The sequence below is a fragment of the Aulonocara stuartgranti genome (genome assembly GCF_965226115.1).
Source record: "Aulonocara stuartgranti genome assembly, chromosome: 18".
Classification (NCBI taxonomy): domain Eukaryota; kingdom Metazoa; phylum Chordata; class Actinopteri; order Cichliformes; family Cichlidae; genus Aulonocara; species Aulonocara stuartgranti.
Window position 1 is genome coordinate 35,879,351 of NC_138954.1, and position 18,396 is coordinate 35,897,746.

Consider the following 18,396-nt stretch of genomic DNA (forward strand, 5'->3'; position numbering starts at 1 on the left):
CCGAAGCGAGAATCATACGCCTAGACCAACGAGCCACAGGTAGCATGTGCTTAACTCTTCAACTCTGAAAGGATAGACTTAAATCGGCCTTCAAATTCAAGCAGGAATGTTTTTAAGCTCTCTTCAGTATTCATTTTTGTACCTTCAGGACTTTGCTACTGACAAGCTCCAACAGCGATGACTCCAGAGGGACTGCACACAGTGAATGAGAAAAAAGGGTTCCCAGTCATCCACGTCATGGTAGTCTGATGAGCTTTGAAAGAAAGCAGCTGGAATTCTCTAAGTGCCTTGAAGACCTTTCACCTCTCCTCTGAGAACCTTCGTTAGATCTAAAACTAAACGTTGGAGAGTCCCAGGTATTTAAAACCCAGAGCGGGTTGTCTTTACCAGGGTCGCTGACCAACTATGAAACACATCACATGAGCCAAGGGTGGAAAAAAGGCGTGGGTAATTATCAGCAGAGGTTTCAGGTGAAACCATTATGAGACCTTCACATATGTAGTTTAACGTCTTTACACCGAAATTGAATGGCCTCAATTTCGATCAGACTTTGTGATCTCTAATAGCCCTTTTCCACTTGCACCTACCTAGCTTGGCTTAACTTGACTCAGCTCGATCTTTAGAGTTTCCATTAGGTGATAGTACCTGGTTACAGGTATTTTTTTAGTACCTGCCCAGTAAGGTTTCCAAGGCAATCTCAAAATGTGACATATACAGATTGCGTGGCAGGGACTGTGCAGTCAATGGCATCACTCAATGAGTCATGAGAGTGACTCTTTCACAAAATCAAAAAGGTTATTTTAGAAAGACAAATTGGTGTCACAGATCACATTGAAAGGTTTGGCACACAACACATTTACAATGCCCCAGAAGGAATGTGTCTTAGCAAAGAATTCCATGAAGCTTAGAGGTTGTGATTTTAAGGGGGCTCGTCCGGGATTTGAACCCGGGACCTCTCGCACCCGAAGCGAGAATCATACGCCTAGACCAACGAGCCACAGGAAGCCTCCGTTTAAGTCTGCAACTCTGAAAGGATAGACTTAAATCGGCCTTCAAATTCAAGCAGGAATGGTGTTAAGCTCTCTTCAGTATTCATTTTTGTACCTTCAGGACTTTGCTACTGACAAGCTCCAACAGCGATGACTCCAGAGGGACTGCACACAGTGAATGAGAAAAAAGGGTTCCCAGTCATCCACGTCATGGTAGTCTGATGAGCTTTGAAAGAAAGCAGCTGGAATTCTCTAAGTGCCTTGAAGACCTTTCACCTCTCCTCTGAGAACCTTCGTTAGATCTAAAACTAAACGTTGGAGAGTCCCAGGTATTTAAACCCCAGAGGGGGTTGTCTTTACCAGGGTCGTTGACCAACTATGAAACACATCACATGAGCCAAGGGGTGGAAAAAAGGCGTGGGTGATTATCAGCAGAGGTTTCAGGTGAAACCATTATGAGACCTTCACATATGTAGTTTAACGTCTTTACACCGAAATTGAATGGCCTCAATTTCGATCAGACTTTGTGATCTCTAATAGCCCTTTTCCACTTGCACCTACCTAGCTTGGCTTAACTTGACTCAGCCCGATCTTTAAAGTTTCCATTAGGTGATAGTACCTGGTAACAGGTATATTTTAGTACCTGCCCAGTAAGGTTTCCAAGGCAATCTCAAAATGTGACATATACAGATTGCGTGGCAGGGACTGTGCAGTCAATGGCATCACTCAATGGGTCATGAGAGTGACTCCTTCACAAAATCAAAAACGTTATTTTAGAAAGACAAATTGGTGTCACACATCACATTGAAAGGTTTGGCACACAACACATTTACAATGCCCCAGAAGGAATGTGTCTTACCAAAGAATTCCATGAAGCTAAGAGCTTGTGATTTTAAGGGGGCTCGTCCGGGATTTGAACCCGGGACCTCTCGCACCCAAAGCGAGAATCATACGCCTAGACCAACGAGCCACAGGAAGCCTGCGTTTAAGTCTGCAACTCTGAAAGGATAGACTTAAATCGGCCTTCAAATTCAAGCAGGAATGTTTTTAAGCTCTCTTCAGTATTCATTTTTGTACCTTCAGGCCTTTGCTACTGACAAGCTCCAACAGGGATGACTCCAGAGGGACTGCACACAGTGAATGAGAAAAAAGGGTTCCCAGTCATCCACGTCATGGTAGTCTGATGAGCTTTGAAAGAAAGCAGCTGGAATTCTCTAAGTGCCTTGAAGACCTTTCACCTCTCCTCTGAGAACCTTCGTTAGATCTAAAACTAAACGTTGGAGAGTCCCAGGTATTTAAAACCCAGAGCGGGTTGTCTTTACCAGGGTCGTTGACCAACTATGAAACACATCACATGAGCCAAGGGGTGGAAAAAAGGCGTGGGTGATTATCAGCAGAGGTTTCAGGTGAAACCATTATGAGACCTTCACATATGTAGTTTAACGTCTTTACACCGAAATTGAATGGCCTCAATTTCGATCAGACTTTGTGATCTCTAATAGCCCTTTTCCACTTGCACCTACCTAGCTTGGCTTAACTTGACTCAGCCCGATCTTTAAAGTTTCCATTAGGTGATAGTACCTGGTAACAGGTATATTTTAGTACCTGCCCAGTAAGGTTTCCAAGGCAATCTCAAAATGTGACATATACAGATTGCGTGGCAGGGACTGTGCAGTCAATGGCATCACTCAATGGGTCATGAGAGTGACTCCTTCACAAAATCAAAAACGTTATTTTAGAAAGACAAATTGGTGTCACACATCACATTGAAAGGTTTGGCACACAACACATTTACAATGCCCCAGAAGGAATGTGTCTTACCAAAGAATTCCATGAAGCTGAGAGCTTGTGATTTTAAGGGGGCTCGTCCGGGATTTGAACCCGGGACCTCTCGCACCCAAAGCGAGAATCATACGCCTAGACCAACGAGCCACAGGAAGCCTGCGTTTAAGTCTGCAACTCTGAAAGGATAGACTTAAATCGGCCTTCAAATTCAAGCAGGAATGTTTTTAAGCTCTCTTCAGTATTCATTTTTGTACCTTCAGGCCTTTGCTACTGACAAGCTCCAACAGGGATGACTCCAGAGGGACTGCACACAGTGAATGAGAAAAAAGGGTTCCCAGTCATCCACGTCATGGTAGTCTGATGAGCTTTGAAAGAAAGCAGCTGGAATTCTCTAAGTGCCTTGAAGACCTTTCACCTCTCCTCTGAGAACCTTCGTTAGATCTAAAACTAAACGTTGGAGAGTCCCAGGTATTTAAAACCCAGAGCGGGTTGTCTTTACCAGGGTCGTTAACCAACTATGAAACACATCACATGAGCCAAGGGGTGGAAAAAAGGTGTGGGTAATTATCAGCAGAGGTCAAACCATTATGAGACCTTCACATATGTAGTTTAACGTCTTTACACCGAAACTGAATGGCCTCAATTTCGATCAGACTTTGTGATCTCTAATAGCCCTTTTCCACTTGCACCTACCTAGCTTGGCTTAACTTGACTCAGCTCGATCTTTAAAGTTTCCATTAGGTGATAGTACCTGGTTACAGGTATTTTTTTAGTACCTGCCCAGTAAGGTTTCCAAGGCAATCTCAAAATGTGACATATACAGATTGCGTGGGAGGGACTGTGCAGTCAATGGCATCACTCAATGAGTCATGAGAGTGACTCTTTCACAAAATCAAAAACGTTATTTTAGAAAGACAAATTGGTGTCACACATCACATTGAATGGTTTGGCACACAACACATTTACAATGCCCCAGAAGGAATGTGTCTTTGCAAAGAATTCCATGAAGCTAAGAGCTTGTGATTTTAAGGGGGCTCGTCCGGGATTTGAACCCGGGACCTCTCGCACCTTAAGCGAGAATCATATGCCTAGACCAACGAGCCACAGGAGGCCTGCGTTCAAGTCTGCAACTCTGAAAGGATAGACTTATATCGGCCTTCAAATTCAAGCAGGAATGTTTTTAAGCTCTCTTCAGTATTCATTTTTGTACCTTCAGGACTTTGCTACTGACAAGCTCCAACAGCGATGACTCCAGAGGGACTGCACACAGTGAATGAGAAAAAAGGGTTCCCAGTCATCCACGTCATGGTAGTCTGATGAGCTTTGAAAGAAAGCAGCTGGAATTCTCTAAGTGCCTTGAAGACCTTTCACCTCTCCTCTGAGAACCTTCGTTAGATCTAAAACTAAACGTTGGAGAGTCCCAGCTATTTAAAACCCAGAGGGGGTTGTCTTTACCAGGGTCGTTGACCAACTATGAAACGCATCACATGAGCCAAGGGTGGAAAAAAGGCGTGGGTAAATATCAGCAGAGGTTTCAGGTGAAACCATTATGAGACCTTCACATATGTAGCGTAATGTCTTTACCTCAATTTCGATAAGACTTTGTGCTCTCCAATAGCCCTTTTCCACTAGCACCCACCTACACTGTAAAAAAAAAACCTGTAGATTTTACGGTAAAACGCTGGCAGCTGTGGTTGCCAGAAATCTACTGTAAAATTACGGGTGAAACATTTTCTTCTTTAACGGTAACAAGGTATTGTTATTGTTGATTTTACGGTTAAAAACAGTGCTAGGGTCAATATTTTACCGTAGAAGAAAATGTTTTAACTTGAAGAAAAAAATAATGTTTTTCCCTAGAATTAACATGAAAATAACATATAAAATAAAGTTTGTGCCAGAAAACACAACATTTTTTCCCTGTAAAATTAACTATCAAAAAATAAAAAAATACAATTTTATTCTGTAACCGTTTTTAGACTAGAGTGTTCTTAAGTGTTCTACTCTGTAAGCTTAATACACAAACCATGATTTTATTCAAATTACTAAATGTAACACAAAAATGTCCACCTTAAATTTCCAAAAAAGTATTTTATTTAACATCTTTGATGTTTTGAACATCAAACATTTACATTTGTACTCAACAAATCACAAATAGTTACTAGTTATCTCCATGACAGTAACAGTGAGAAATCACAGAATTCTTACAAGTTCTGTCAAACTGTGCAAAACCAGTGTTGTAAGTTGAGCACACATTATACTTCACATTACCTTTAGCAGACAATTCAGACACCTTTAAGTGTTTTGGTGCTGTTCTCACTACATAAATGTCAGTACACGTAGAATCTTGACTTTTCAAATTACCCAAATACAAATATAGAGAATTAAAGATTTTTTCTATAATTGAAAGAAAATCTGAATTGAAGAAACTACAGGAACAAGTTTACACCCACATATTTTGCACACAGAACTGAGCAGTAAACCTGAAAATGCCAGCAATGTACATTAGGGCTGCCACAAACGATTATTTTGATAGTCGACTAGTCACCGATTATTTTTGCGATTAGTCGACTAATCAGATCATCATCCATTAGACGTAAAACTACAGCTTATTGCACCAGCAGCATCTGCTCTTATATAACTATCATTAGCTTACAGCTTTAAGTGTTTAAGGTATGTGCTCACTAAAAGTAAAGACAAGATGATAGTTTGTTAAATTTTTATGAAATTTGCAGATTGTTTCGGTGAAGTTTAATAAACTCCTTGCTATCTAAACTATAACAGGACACTGGAGTATATTCTGGAGCATCTCACACTTCTGATAATCAGCTGTCTGCTTGACGTTTATTCAGCTGTGCAAAAACTATAACTTTAATCTCAGCCAAACCGATTTACTCAGGAACAAATAAAATACTAAAAAAAAAAAAAAAGCCAAACAATAACATTTTAAGTTATCTAAGTGACTCATATATATTTAACCTGAGTAGCGAAAGACAGCGGTGGGTTTGAAAACGATTTGTGGGGAGTCCGGTGTTCTCACGGCGCTAGTGACCTAGCCCCCGGCTCGCTAACGAGCTAGTGGGTAACAGATGTCTCCGAAAACGTCGGAGCGCTTTTGAAAATATGTGGTGTCTTGATAAACTGAGCAGATATTTGAGGTTTACACAGCTACATTCTCCATGAAAATATGTTAAACGTTTATTTTGTGACCCAGAAAGAAGAATAAGAGTAACATTAAAACTAACTAGCTGCCGCCATTGTTGGAAACTGCGCTGGGCCGCGCTATGAATTCTGGGACACAGCTGCTTCTCCTTCTTCTTCTTCTTCTTCGGGGTTTAACGGTAGCTGACATCCTTGTACATGCAATGCTGCCATCTTCTGTTTCAGTCCGTTATTACACTCTTAAATCCTGCCACTTATTCCTGCGTCTTTTGTGATCTTACAAAGTTTCAAACGACGCGTCGACTATTAAATCAGTCGTCGACGATTTTGATAGTCGACGTAATCGTGACTAGTCGACAAATCGTGGCAGCCCTAATGTACATGCAGCATACTTTTACACTATTGGAATACAAATATCTTTAAAACTGGGAAAATTAAAATCCAAGAAACAAAATCACAGGTTTACCACATTTTTACCAGATACATTTTTCAGATATAAAACAGTGAATCAAAAGTAGACCATGTACTTTTACAAATTGTGTCTAGTAAAACTTCACATTGTTAAACTTCCCACTCACAATCAGAAATGTAACAATTGTTTCAAAAACAGAACATCTGTAGAGTATGTAACATAGTATACCTTTATCACTGTCTCAAACAAGAGGGGTAGGACTAGATCCACTCATGGTCAGCAATGTCTGAGATGAGAGTGAGGACTCTGGGATTGACTGAGAACACTTTTTTCTTCTTGGATTCAACCTTGGTGCCTCTCTCTGGATTTATGGAAAAGAAACACCTTCATGAAAAAAGGGCGAGAGAGATTGAGGAAATTAACAACCTGAGGTGGGATATCAAATGGCCAAGTTTGAAAAGCACAAAAATTAATCCATAATAAAATAAATTTTACCGTTGAAGGAACTCCAGTGTTGATCGTAGTTCTACAGGGTAGTGTATGTTAAAGCAGCAGTAACTGCCAAACATTAGGCAGATAGCAGAGGTGAAGGTTGTGATGCGGTCGTTGACAGTCTTCTTGTCAATGCTCAACATGAATGTCTCAGCAGCGAAGCAGGAGGAACCTGAGAATTAACACAACAACAACAACAAATTAAAAAATGTAATAACAAGAGCTTTAATGTCAGTCATATATACAAATACAGAGATACTTGTTACATGGATCATAGGATGAGTTATGTTACTAGTTGAACTTATATGGTTGTGTTATCCAGTGTATTAGTGAGGAAGCAACAGAACATGAAACTAAACAAGCCAAGAGTACAAGAACGTGGCAGTTACAACAGAAAAAAAAAAAACGTTGAATTTTGCTCTTTCAGCTTACCGCAAACAATGATGAAGGGTGTTAGTGGGATGTTGAGTAGAGAGAAGTACACAGCCAAAACCTTGTGCTTCTTTTTGGCAGAACCAAGTGGGTTCACCACTTCAAATGCATCCTGGTATAGAACCAGCTTGAGGCAATGTGGATTTTCCTGAAAAAATTTGTTTGACAGAAACACGTTACCATCACAACAGTCCCTGAGAACATCTGGTCTTGAAACATTATTAGGATTCACTGATATGAGACCTTGCCAAAAACTTGATTCCAGCATGCCCTTCAAAATATTTAGCAGAGGAACATAATAGGAAAATCTCTCCATCCTGTTCTCGTCCCTGCCCAAAAACACTTTTCTGGGTTCAACATACTTGAACACATCTTTAAAGCACTGAACTCTTGAATAAGCAGTTCTCATGGGCCCTGTGTGACAAGCTGAGAACAAGTCAGATTGTTTTACTGTGTCACAGATTTTTATGTCTTCATCTGAAACTGACATATCTTTTAGAAGTGACCTTAGTCTATTCAATGTATACATCTGTCCCAATTCATGTATATTTTGTATTTCTTCAACAATGGTTTGAATGGTAGATGCTGGCAGAAGATGCTGTCCCTGTAGTTTAATGTAAAACATACATACATTTCTGAGATACAGGTCACTGAAATTAGACCCATCCATACCAGGGTCTTCTATATCTGATACACTGGCACCTTTCTGCATGGTGGCACTTGTAGATGGACTCTGAGTATCTTTGTTTAAACCACAAATCACATTTTCCTAACGTTTGTGTTTTCTAGACATATGGGAGGTAAATGTAGATTTTACAGAGAACTCACTTTGGCATCCTCTCACTGGACGAGTTACATGCCGTCCCTCTTCTATGTGTTCCTGTAAGTGAGCAATCAAAGCTTTGGTTCCCTCACACTGGCATTCACAAAGTGAGACAGTGCAATTCAAACCCATTAAGGTAGCATTCTGAGAAACAGTTGCGGTACCAGTGTGGTGGCGGTAGAAGTGAGACTTTAAAGCAGCATATCCAGAAAATACCTGCTTACAACTTACTTCAACACATTTAAAAATACACCGGGGTTCATTACGATGCAGTCTGCAATGCAAAACATAAGCTTTCACGGACTGAACCGATTCTCCACATATGCTGCAAAAATACATAATCAATATGACACAGCTGCGAGGCTAGCTAACTTAAAGCTTCAGCCGGATGTCAAACAAGGCGGGAAAATCCAGGCCGCATTTAGACAAAGCATTCAAATATAGCTATACTAATTAGACGGTTTCCATTAATACACCCGTCTCCAAAACACGTCTCAAAACGCGCACTGCTGGTTTTGCAAGGCTCTTTTCAGCCTGATGTAGCTAACGCTAATGCTAGAAACGAGCTAAAGCTAACGTAAATTTATCATTTGCGCCTTCACTGCCTACAACACAATGCTGTCGATAAATAAACCAAGTAGGATTATTTTCTTACCGTAGTGACTGAAGACGAGCTGTGGCAGACGTTAAATTAAAAAAAATGAGAAACAAGTCCACGAAAATGACGATAGCGTGCTGCCGTAGTCCAAAGCAAAACTTGTGTGGAGCTGTACAGACGTTATCTGCGGTGGAGCCTGACGCAGTGCGCTGATTGGCCCGTTTGAAATCAGGCGCCTTGATGTGAAACGGTGCTCTAAACGTCAGGGGAAAACGCCTAGTTTTGGGAGGAGGTGCTTTTAAAATCTTTTTTCTTCATATGATAATTAACTATGAATAAATAGAACAGACAACAGATTATTGTTTTAACACTTTTGGGATTATATGAATTCACTCAATAATATAGTATGTCTATCATTAGCTGTAGGTCTCTCAAGTAGTTGTTAGCTTTTACATTTTAAACTCATGGTTTATTGAGTTCAACAGAATGTAGATTTAACAGCTACATCCCATATTCTTTACAAAAACTACATCCAAAAATTGCCCTAATACATTTCTAGTATAAAGATCTTGGGACATATGTACCTGTTATATGAATATGCTGTATTAAATGTGCTATGAATCAAGAATGGATTTAATGTAAAGTGCTTTGGGCTTCTTGAAAACCGCTATCTAATCCATTATTATTATTATGTGAAATTAATGCAAAAATCACAAAGTCATATTACAGCATGTATCCATTACCAGCACAACCATGCTTACATTCAGCAATTAAAACCTGTATTTTTTTCAATAAATAAATGTAAAAAAAATTGTGTTTGCCTGTTCTAAACTTTATTGGAATCTTCCGTTAAAAAAACTATGCAAGAGTGATTTACAGTAGGTTTATGTATTTTTTTCAGAGAAATAATGTACATATTACAGTTTTTTTACATTTCTTTATTTACGGCAATTTCACATCAAATCAACAGTTTTAAACTGTTTTATAGTTAACAGGTTTTTCCTGTTGTGTTTTTACTGTCTTTCACTGTTAAATATACGGATCTTTTTTACAGTGTAGCTTGGCTTAACTTGACTCAGCTCGATCTTTAGAGTTTCCATGGTGATAGCACAATGCCCCAGAAGCAATGTAACTTGCCAAAGGATTCCATGAAGCTGAAAGCTCGTCATGTTTAGGGGGCTCGTCGGGGATTTGAAGCAAGGACCTCTTGCACCATAAGCGAGAATTATACGCCTAGACCAACGAGCCACAGAATGCCTATACTTAATAAAGTTTGACTTTATCTTTTTTTTTTTTTTTTTTTTTAAATGACATCAGAAACAGCAGTATGCGACATTACGTGATGGCAGAGCTTCAGTTCATCCTTTGTCATTTTTTTTTTTTTTTTTTTTTAATAAATAGGACAGGGGGAATGAATGAGAGAAAGAGGGGGAGAGAAAGAAAGAAAACCAAAGGGGAGAAGAGACGGTGAGAAGGGGGGGAAGAGAGAGAAGAAAAAAAAAGAACTCCTGGGTCACCTGTATGGAGAAAAAAAACAAAAAAAACAAAAAAAACAAACAGAGGAGACAGCAAACAACAAAGAGCAACATAATAATAGAGAAAACAAAGCACCATCACAATAAACTAGCTAGTCATAGATATCAATATTTACTAAATAATAAACGATATTGTGCAGCACGCAAGATAGACAGCGCACAGTGTGCTTTGAGGCAGCAGCCAAGAAAGCTTTAGTCCGCGTCTGTGAATACCCATGTGTGCATACCTGTGTGGATCAGCATGCTTGCATTCCAAAGGTTTCTCCATGTAATGATCTGCTAGGGAGTGTGGGGGGGCCATAGCCCCGTCCTCCAGGGTGTGAAGCGGGTATGGAGGAGATCAAAACTCCAGACATCCAGAGGCCCCCAGAACACAAGAGACCATGGAAGACCAACAGAGGGGCAGCCGCGCCACTGTTCCAGTAAGAGCTGAGGAGAGTCCCAGATGAGGGCTCGCCCAGCAGCCGCGGAGCAGAAGTCAGGGGGAGTTGCAGTGACGCGCCCGTGAGCTCCGCCGGCCCCCAGCTGTGCCTGAGTGACCGAGCCCCAGGCCGAGAGGCCGGGGGCACCCCACCTCCAAAGGGGCCCGAGCGAGCCCCAGGCCCCAGGCCCCGACAAGCGGCCGCCAAGGAGTGAGCCGGTGTGTACCCGGACGCCCACCCCCAGACACAAAGAACCACCAACACACCGACACCTGAGGGAGTCCGCCACCGGCAGGGGAAGTGGTGGTGGGTGGAGATAGGCCTCCAAACCTTGGAGGGCCTGAGGTGTCCCCAGAGAGGTGGCGTCTGATACCCAACCTGACATATAGACACAGACATACAGGCACACACAGACACAAACATCCATTCCCACCCTCATGCTCTCATATGCACTTACTCCACACTCAACCAACGTGGAGACAGACATAAAGAGACGCTGTACACACAATCACACTCCCCAAGCGTACTCTACGAACCGGGTCTAGGTACCCTTGCCCCTGGAGGGGGGAATTGCACCCAGACCCAGGTGGTGTTACCCTTTTCCCTGCGGTGGGGAGAGGCAGACCACCCCGACTCCGCAGTAGCAGGGAGGCCCCACACCCCAGACCGCAGTCGGACGGCCAACTCCTCCTACTAGCCCTCCCGCTCCAGCAGGCCGCAGAGAATGGGGGTGGGAGAAGACTCCAAACCTCCCTCCACCCGCTCATTGTAGTGTTGATGCATATGTGTTCTAAGGTGCAATTAAAACCCAGGAGGGCATGGAGCTACCTGCCAAGGAGCAGCAGGTAAGCGCATAGTCCCTCCTGCTAGCCCTCAATGACTAAGTGTATTTAAAAGTTTGACTTTATCTAATCTAATCTAATCTCAGCCATACCAATTTACTCAGGGACAAATAAAACATAGAAACAGCCAATCAACAACATTTTTAGTTTATGTAAGTGACTTATATATTACCTGAGTATTTATATATTTAACCTGAGTAGCGAAAGACCGTGGTCATCTTAAAATGATGTACCAGGAGTTTGCTTTTCTTGGTGGCTCTAGTTACCCTCGAGCTCCAGAGTAGCTATCGAGCTGGTGAGTAACAGTCATCTCCGACAACATCGGAGCACTCTTACAAATATGTGATGTCTTGATAAACCGTGCAGATATTTGAAGTTTACACAGCTACATTCTCGCTCGAAAATATGTTAAAAGTTCATTTTGTGACCCAGAAAGAAAGAAAGAAAGAGCAATAAGAGTGTTATTAAAAACCAGCCACCATTGTTGGAAACTGGAATTGGCTGGGCCGTGCTAGGAATTCTGGGATATGGTGGGCCATGAAGGACGACTTTCCTAGCTTTCCTACTTTTGTTAATCCTGGATTGACAGCTTGTTGGCGTGGTGGTTAGTGCTCTTGTCTAACAGCAAGAAAGTTCTTGGTTCAATCCACAATCTGGTTAGTTTGCGGTGGCCACTGCAGATGTTGTTATATGTGATTTGTAATATAATGTTAATTGTTTAAGGCAGGGCTGCCCAATCCCAGTCCTCAAGAGCTACTATCCTGCAGCTTTTAGATGCATCCCTACTCCAACACAACTGAATAAAATGGTTTGATTACCTCTTCAGCATGCCATCATGTTTGGCAAAGGCCTGATAACAAGCCATTCATTTGATTCGGGTGTGTGGGAACAAGGATGCATCTAAAAGCTGCAGGACGGTAGCTCTCGAGGACCGGGATTGGGCACCCCTGGTTTAAGGATTGCTATTTATGGTCTTTTCTTTCTGTAATGAATCCTACTCGTTTTCTTGCTGTATTGGTCTGTATCATTATTAGCCAGGAAGTCTACTGCCCTAACTGCCCTTTCTGGTCTTTATGTCTGACTCCATTAGCCATTTTTGGGGCAAAACTCTGCTTCAGGTCCCAAAGTTAAACAAAATCTGCGGCATCACTGAAAGTTAAAAACTGTGTAAATTCTTTCATCTTTAATAAAATGATCAGCGCTGCTGCTTTACCAGGTGTAACAATTAAGTTTAACATCCAGGCATCCATGTAAACAGAATGTATTACATTTAACGGAGTTAGAAGTTAGCAGGAAGTTAGCACGCTGGTTTCCACCTAAACATGATATAGCATGTTCTGACTGACAGATTTCTGAATAAATTAAAACACACAGCATTGGTATCACCTCTAACATAAATGAAGACAGAAAACTAAACAGCAGTGACGTTTGTAGGGTTACTGAAGTTGGGCTAGCTGGTATATAATGATGTGCTATGTGATCGCTAGCTACACAGCTATGTTAGCATAACAGAAATGTAACCAATATGTCCACTCACCAAAGAATGATCGAAACAATGTGGATAACAACAGAGGACAATTTATTTAATGCTTTAAAGAATTGGACTGCAGCGCATATGTCCCTACCACACCCTCTTAGACATCAGCTTGACACTGATACATCAAATAAAACTTAACAAACTCTAAGTGCAAATGTTTACAACTTGAACAACTTACAGTCCCTTGGAATGCAATGTAAACCAAGAGAAGAAGAAAAGAGGAAAAAAAGAAATATTTGCATCAATATATGTGAATATATTACTGAGAGAGTCTTTTCTCAGATGTAAATATTCCCGACTAGCTCACCCGAGATTGCTCTCCGGCACAGCTACTTCAACTTCCTCAGTCCGTGATCAGAGAGGGTCTATTTGGCAATAACTAAAATGTCTTTGTATTGTCTGTGAGAAAACAATCGTGATAGCTGGCCAGCAAAATAAAGAAAGTGTATGGCACTGAATGCGGACGTGTGTCAGTTCTTCTACAACCGGAAGAAAAGTAGTCCACTGGCAAGAGAACAAACAATAGTCCTTTAAGGCTACTGCAGATATAAATAGCTCACCTGAGATTGCTCTCCGGCACAGCTACAAGCCATGTGAGCTCGTAGCCCCTCCCACTAGAGTGTACTACCACAGTCGACTGTTGTAAAGCAGCCGCAAATCAAGACGTGCAGCAAGGTCCGGGCATTCCTCGCACCACTGTACAGCATACACTACATTGTTAAGTTTGTGTTTTGGAGTTTTGTCTTTCGGGTGAACCAGTTTTTGTCTGAGTGTGTTGCTGGGTCTGAAGTACACTGGGATGTCGTGATTGGAGAAAACTCTCCTGAGTTTCTCTGATACACCGGCTACATAGGGGATGACAATGTTGTTGCGTTTGTCTTTCTTATTCTCCCTCGCTGGTGTCTGATCTTCTTTTCTGTGCATCTTTGCTGACTATATAAATGCCCAATTAGGATAACTGCATATTTTGAGTGCTTCCTTTACATGTGTGTGTTTCTTCTTTTTCCCTTCAGGCTTAGAGGGAACACGTTCTGTCCGGTGGTGTAGGGTCCTAATTACTCCAAGTTTGTGTTCCAGAGGGTGATGGGAGTCAAAGAGGAGGTACTGGTCCGTGTGTGGGCTTCCGGTAAACTTCGATGTTGAGGTTGCCATTCTCTTCAATGTGCACAGCGCAGTCCAGGAAAGGCAAACAGTCGTCCTTTGTGTCTTTCCTGGTGAACTTGACGTTTTTATCCACAGCGTTAATGTGCGCAGTGAAGGATTCCACTTGTGTTTTAATTTTGACCCAGGTGTCGTCCACCTATCTGTACCAGTGGCTGGGTACTCTCCCTTTAAAAGAGCCAAGAGCCTTTCTTTCCACTTCCTCCATGTAAAGGTTGGCTACAATTGGTGACACTGGGGAGCCCATACCACAGCCATGTTTTTGCCTGTAGAAACCCTCATTGTATTTTACCACTTACCACTACATATTTCAAATACAAGCTCCTTAGGTTAAGGATAAGGTCAAGGTAGAGGTTAGGGCATTGTTCAGGGTGCAAAATGCCATGCAAAAACTTTGTTCTTCTATGTTCAAACAAATAAACTGTCATGCCTTTAATGGAAAATTTCATGATACCAGGTGACTGGACAAACACCAGAAGTCTGGACTAACCTTAAAGTAGTAGGCAGTGAGACTCCAGCGAGGAGGGATTTGCAGTAGAGTAGCTGGCTGACACCCAAGAAGAATTGAGAAATCTTTCAATAGAAAACTACTAATAACATCAGCTGTAAAGGGTTGTCTCCAGGGTGTACAACAGCAGTGTCATCAGTGGTGATGGACAGTTTTTTGAACACCGTAACTCTGATCCTTTCTAGGATGATGTTGAGTGTATATTTTCTGCAATTCTCTGGCCCAAATATTGTCAAAATGAACATAAACTAATAACTTAAGTTAAACATTTGTCACATGTAACAGTGTTACAGCTCTAATTATGCTAATAAAAACAGTGTGTGTGTGTGTGTGTGTGTGTGTGTGTCATGAAGTGTACCGTCCTTGGCTTTTTTTGGCTGTTGTCTTTAGCTCATCAGGAACCATCTGTGGGGATAACAGATTTACTGTGGAACAGATTTTCTCATTCATGAACACACACACACACACACACACACACACACACACACACACACACACACACACCTTTGAATCTATTGTACACTCAGTGACAGTATTACAATGGCCTTAACCCTTTCAAGGTCTCTTGGTTTTTCTGTACCTCTGGTAGTCTTTGTGGGTTTTTTTCATTGGCTTTCCTTAGCTTAGGCTGAAAATCTATAACCTGTCAAGGTCTGTGAGATAAGCACATCAATTGTAATGTAGAGCAGTGGTCCCCAACCCCCGTGCCACGGGCTGGTACTCTAACCGTGGCGCAAAAAAGGTTGGGGACCGCTGATGTGGAGGACCCAAATGCACATATAATTAACACCAGAGGAACAACAGAGGACTGAGACAAGAGACTGAGACAAGAGGAAGCATGTCACAATGGCCTCGGAGAGATTCCTCGGGAACACATTATTTATCAAAGTAGAGAGTTTAAAACATGTATTGTAGTGATGGGTCAGTCGCGAACGAAATGGCTCTTACGGTGTGTTCACACCGAACGCGATGGATGCGAACAAAACGCCCCAAACGCCCCTAATTTGACGCGTGCACATTCGCGTCTCAACGCGTGTCCAAGAAAGATCCATCGTGTGTGTGAACCGGAAATGTGGGAGGGAGTTGTGCCAGACCGGTATCTTTGCAAGATGGCAGCTGTCGAGCTAGCACTTGAAGAGAGAGTCTCCCTTCTCTATGTACTGTGGAGAGCAGAGCAGCAGCGTAAAAGACGTCCTCGCCGTACCTGGGTCCATCAGGTCCTCCAGAGGCATGAGCAGTTTGGTGAGTTTCACCATTTGCTCCAGGAGCTGTGCCTGGATGACGGCCGATTCCAGCGCTATCACCGTCGGCCAGTTTGAGAACCTGCTTCCCCTCGTCGGTCCCAGCATCGCCCGCCTAGACACCAATTACAGGCGCTCAATCCCACCTGCAGAGCGCCTGTCCGTCTGCCTGAGGTTAGTAAAAGTATTTAATACGGTAGTCCTTTATTGATACCTGTGCTAATATGCTAAACCATCCATTTATACACTGCTAACATGGATGTGCAATGCTAACAGTGAATGCTGTCGGTGTTTACTGATAGCAAACTGTGGTACAGAGACGACTGTTTATAATATTTCTAGCGATACTCAGAAGGTCTCATCAAGTCCCGATTTAATTCGATTTATGCTGTTATCAGTGTTTGCGATGATAGCATGGCTGTGGTGTCACATCAATGTATGCGCTCGGTGTTTGCTGATATCAAACTGTAACATTAGGACCACTGAGTTAACCTTTGTAGTGATACTCACTCCTTTTTATTTAGACCTGGTTTAATTCTGGGATAGTTGAATATTTGTATATAATCCCTGCAGCTGTCAGACTCTATAGCAGGGGTCACAGCCTTTATTAAAACAGAGTTAGATAAAACTGAACAGTTTGGTTCATCTCTAGTTACATGGTTCTATCTTGATAAGCTATGTCTTATCACAGATTAATTTTTCAAAAATATTAATGATTTAAGCAAGGAAAGGGCTACATGTCAACATACAACTCTTTATTTCTATTAATGTCTTACTTCATTCCTACCTGATTGACATGTTTAGGAATTATGAGTGATTGGCTCACTGTAGAGGCAAAAGTTGCTACCAATCAAATTATGATATGTTAAAGTTAAAACAAAACACAGCTGTTTTAGATATTATCTAATATACATTTTGTAATTATCCTTATAATTACAAAATGTTTTATGTAAGATTCATGTTTTGTAATTTAAATCTGACATCACAAAAGTATTTTGGAATTTGAATAATGTATTTTGTAACTGCAGTACACATAATACTGATTTTGAAAAATTTTCTCCAGGTTCCTTGTCACCGCGGACTCCTTCACGACCAAGCATTCAGTTACAGAGTCGGTGTGTCCACGGTGAGCCAGATCACCCCCCAGGCAGCGACGGCCATCTGGGACTGTCTAGTGGACGACTTCATGGCTGTGCCTTCACCTGGAGACTGGCGGTCCATCACAGAGGGATTCCAGGAGCGCTGGAACTTTCCTCTGTGCTGTGCAGCTCTGGATGGGAAGCACGTCCAGACAAAGGCACCCCACATATCATATAGGAGACACACACATTGATATACACTAAATATTTATTTCATTTCTTTTTTGTGGTGCCCAAATTGATGCACCTGCTTGATTTTGTTTAAACAATTATTGCACACTTTTTGTAAATCCAGTAAACTTCTTTTCACTTCTCAAATATCACTGTGTGTGTCTCCTGTATGATATTTAACTGACATTTTTTATTGTAACAACCAACGATTTATACAGGAAAATAATGTCTATTAACAAGGTTGCCCAAACTTCTGCATCCCACTGTATCAGTATATTTTGTCATTAGTATATAATATGAAATAAATTCTACATGTGTCAAGTCGTGTGCCAACATTTGCTGTGTAGTAGAACTAGTAGACATTAGTCATTATAAAAATATATTTGAAATAATATTAAAATTCTCAAACAGAAAAACATTAAACATAAATATATAAAATATAAGAATTTACAGAGAGACAGGAATAAAAAGGACCAGCTGCTCTCCAGAGCAGGAACAAGGCTGAGGAGGAAATGCTCCATTGGAGACTGGTGTGGCCTCTTCAGGGACTCCAGGATGGCCAGCTCCAGCGCCGATGGACCGTCCTGGGACCCGTCCCTCAGCTGCCTTGGAGCCGTCCTCCCCTGTGGGCCTGTAAAACAGCACAAAACACAAAGAAATGAGAAGGCTGCTACTAGATTTTAATTTCAACATCGAAAAAACACAAAAACAGGATATAATCAGATTGGTTGTAGATATTTAGTAAAGGTGATCACAGGCAATCCCACCGACTAAAAAGGTATCAGTGCTTGCTGTACATACCTGTGGGTGCAGCAGCAGGAGCTCAGGGACTGGGGATGCTCTGCTGCAGAATCAGTTGGCTCTATTAAACATCCGCTCTCTCACTGGTAAGGGACATCTCGTCCATGATCTCCTCTGTGATCGTAAGTTGGACTTTCTTTGTTTAACTGAAACATGGCAACTGCCTAATGACTTTGTTTCTCTCAACGACTCCACTCCATCTGAGTTTGTTTACACCTGTCAACCTCGCATCTCGGGGAGGGGCGGAGGTCTCGCGATAATTCACCGAAGGCACTGGAAAGTGCTCCCTGTCTCTGCCCCTCCCTCCCATTCATTTGAATACACTGCACTACAGCTCCCTGGATCTACC

General features: G+C 41.8%; 2 long non-coding RNA genes across 2 annotated transcripts; one reads left to right on the plus strand and one right to left on the minus strand.

Moving 5' to 3' along the window:
* Nucleotides 1-4,853: 4,853 nt before the first annotated feature.
* Nucleotides 4,854-9,472, minus strand: LOC309694476. The gene is made up of 5 exons (XR_014272886.1): nt 8,748-9,472; nt 8,098-8,149; nt 7,270-7,417; nt 6,841-7,009; nt 4,854-6,729 (listed from the first exon to the last, which is right to left on the minus strand). It is a non-coding gene; the product is annotated as an uncharacterized lncRNA (long non-coding RNA).
* Nucleotides 9,473-15,649: 6,177 nt separating this feature from the next.
* On the plus strand, nt 15,650-17,567 carry LOC309694210. Its single transcript, XR_014272822.1, has 2 exons — nt 15,650-16,110; nt 17,000-17,567. It is a non-coding gene; the product is annotated as an uncharacterized lncRNA (long non-coding RNA).
* Nucleotides 17,568-18,396: the final 829 nt, after the last annotated feature.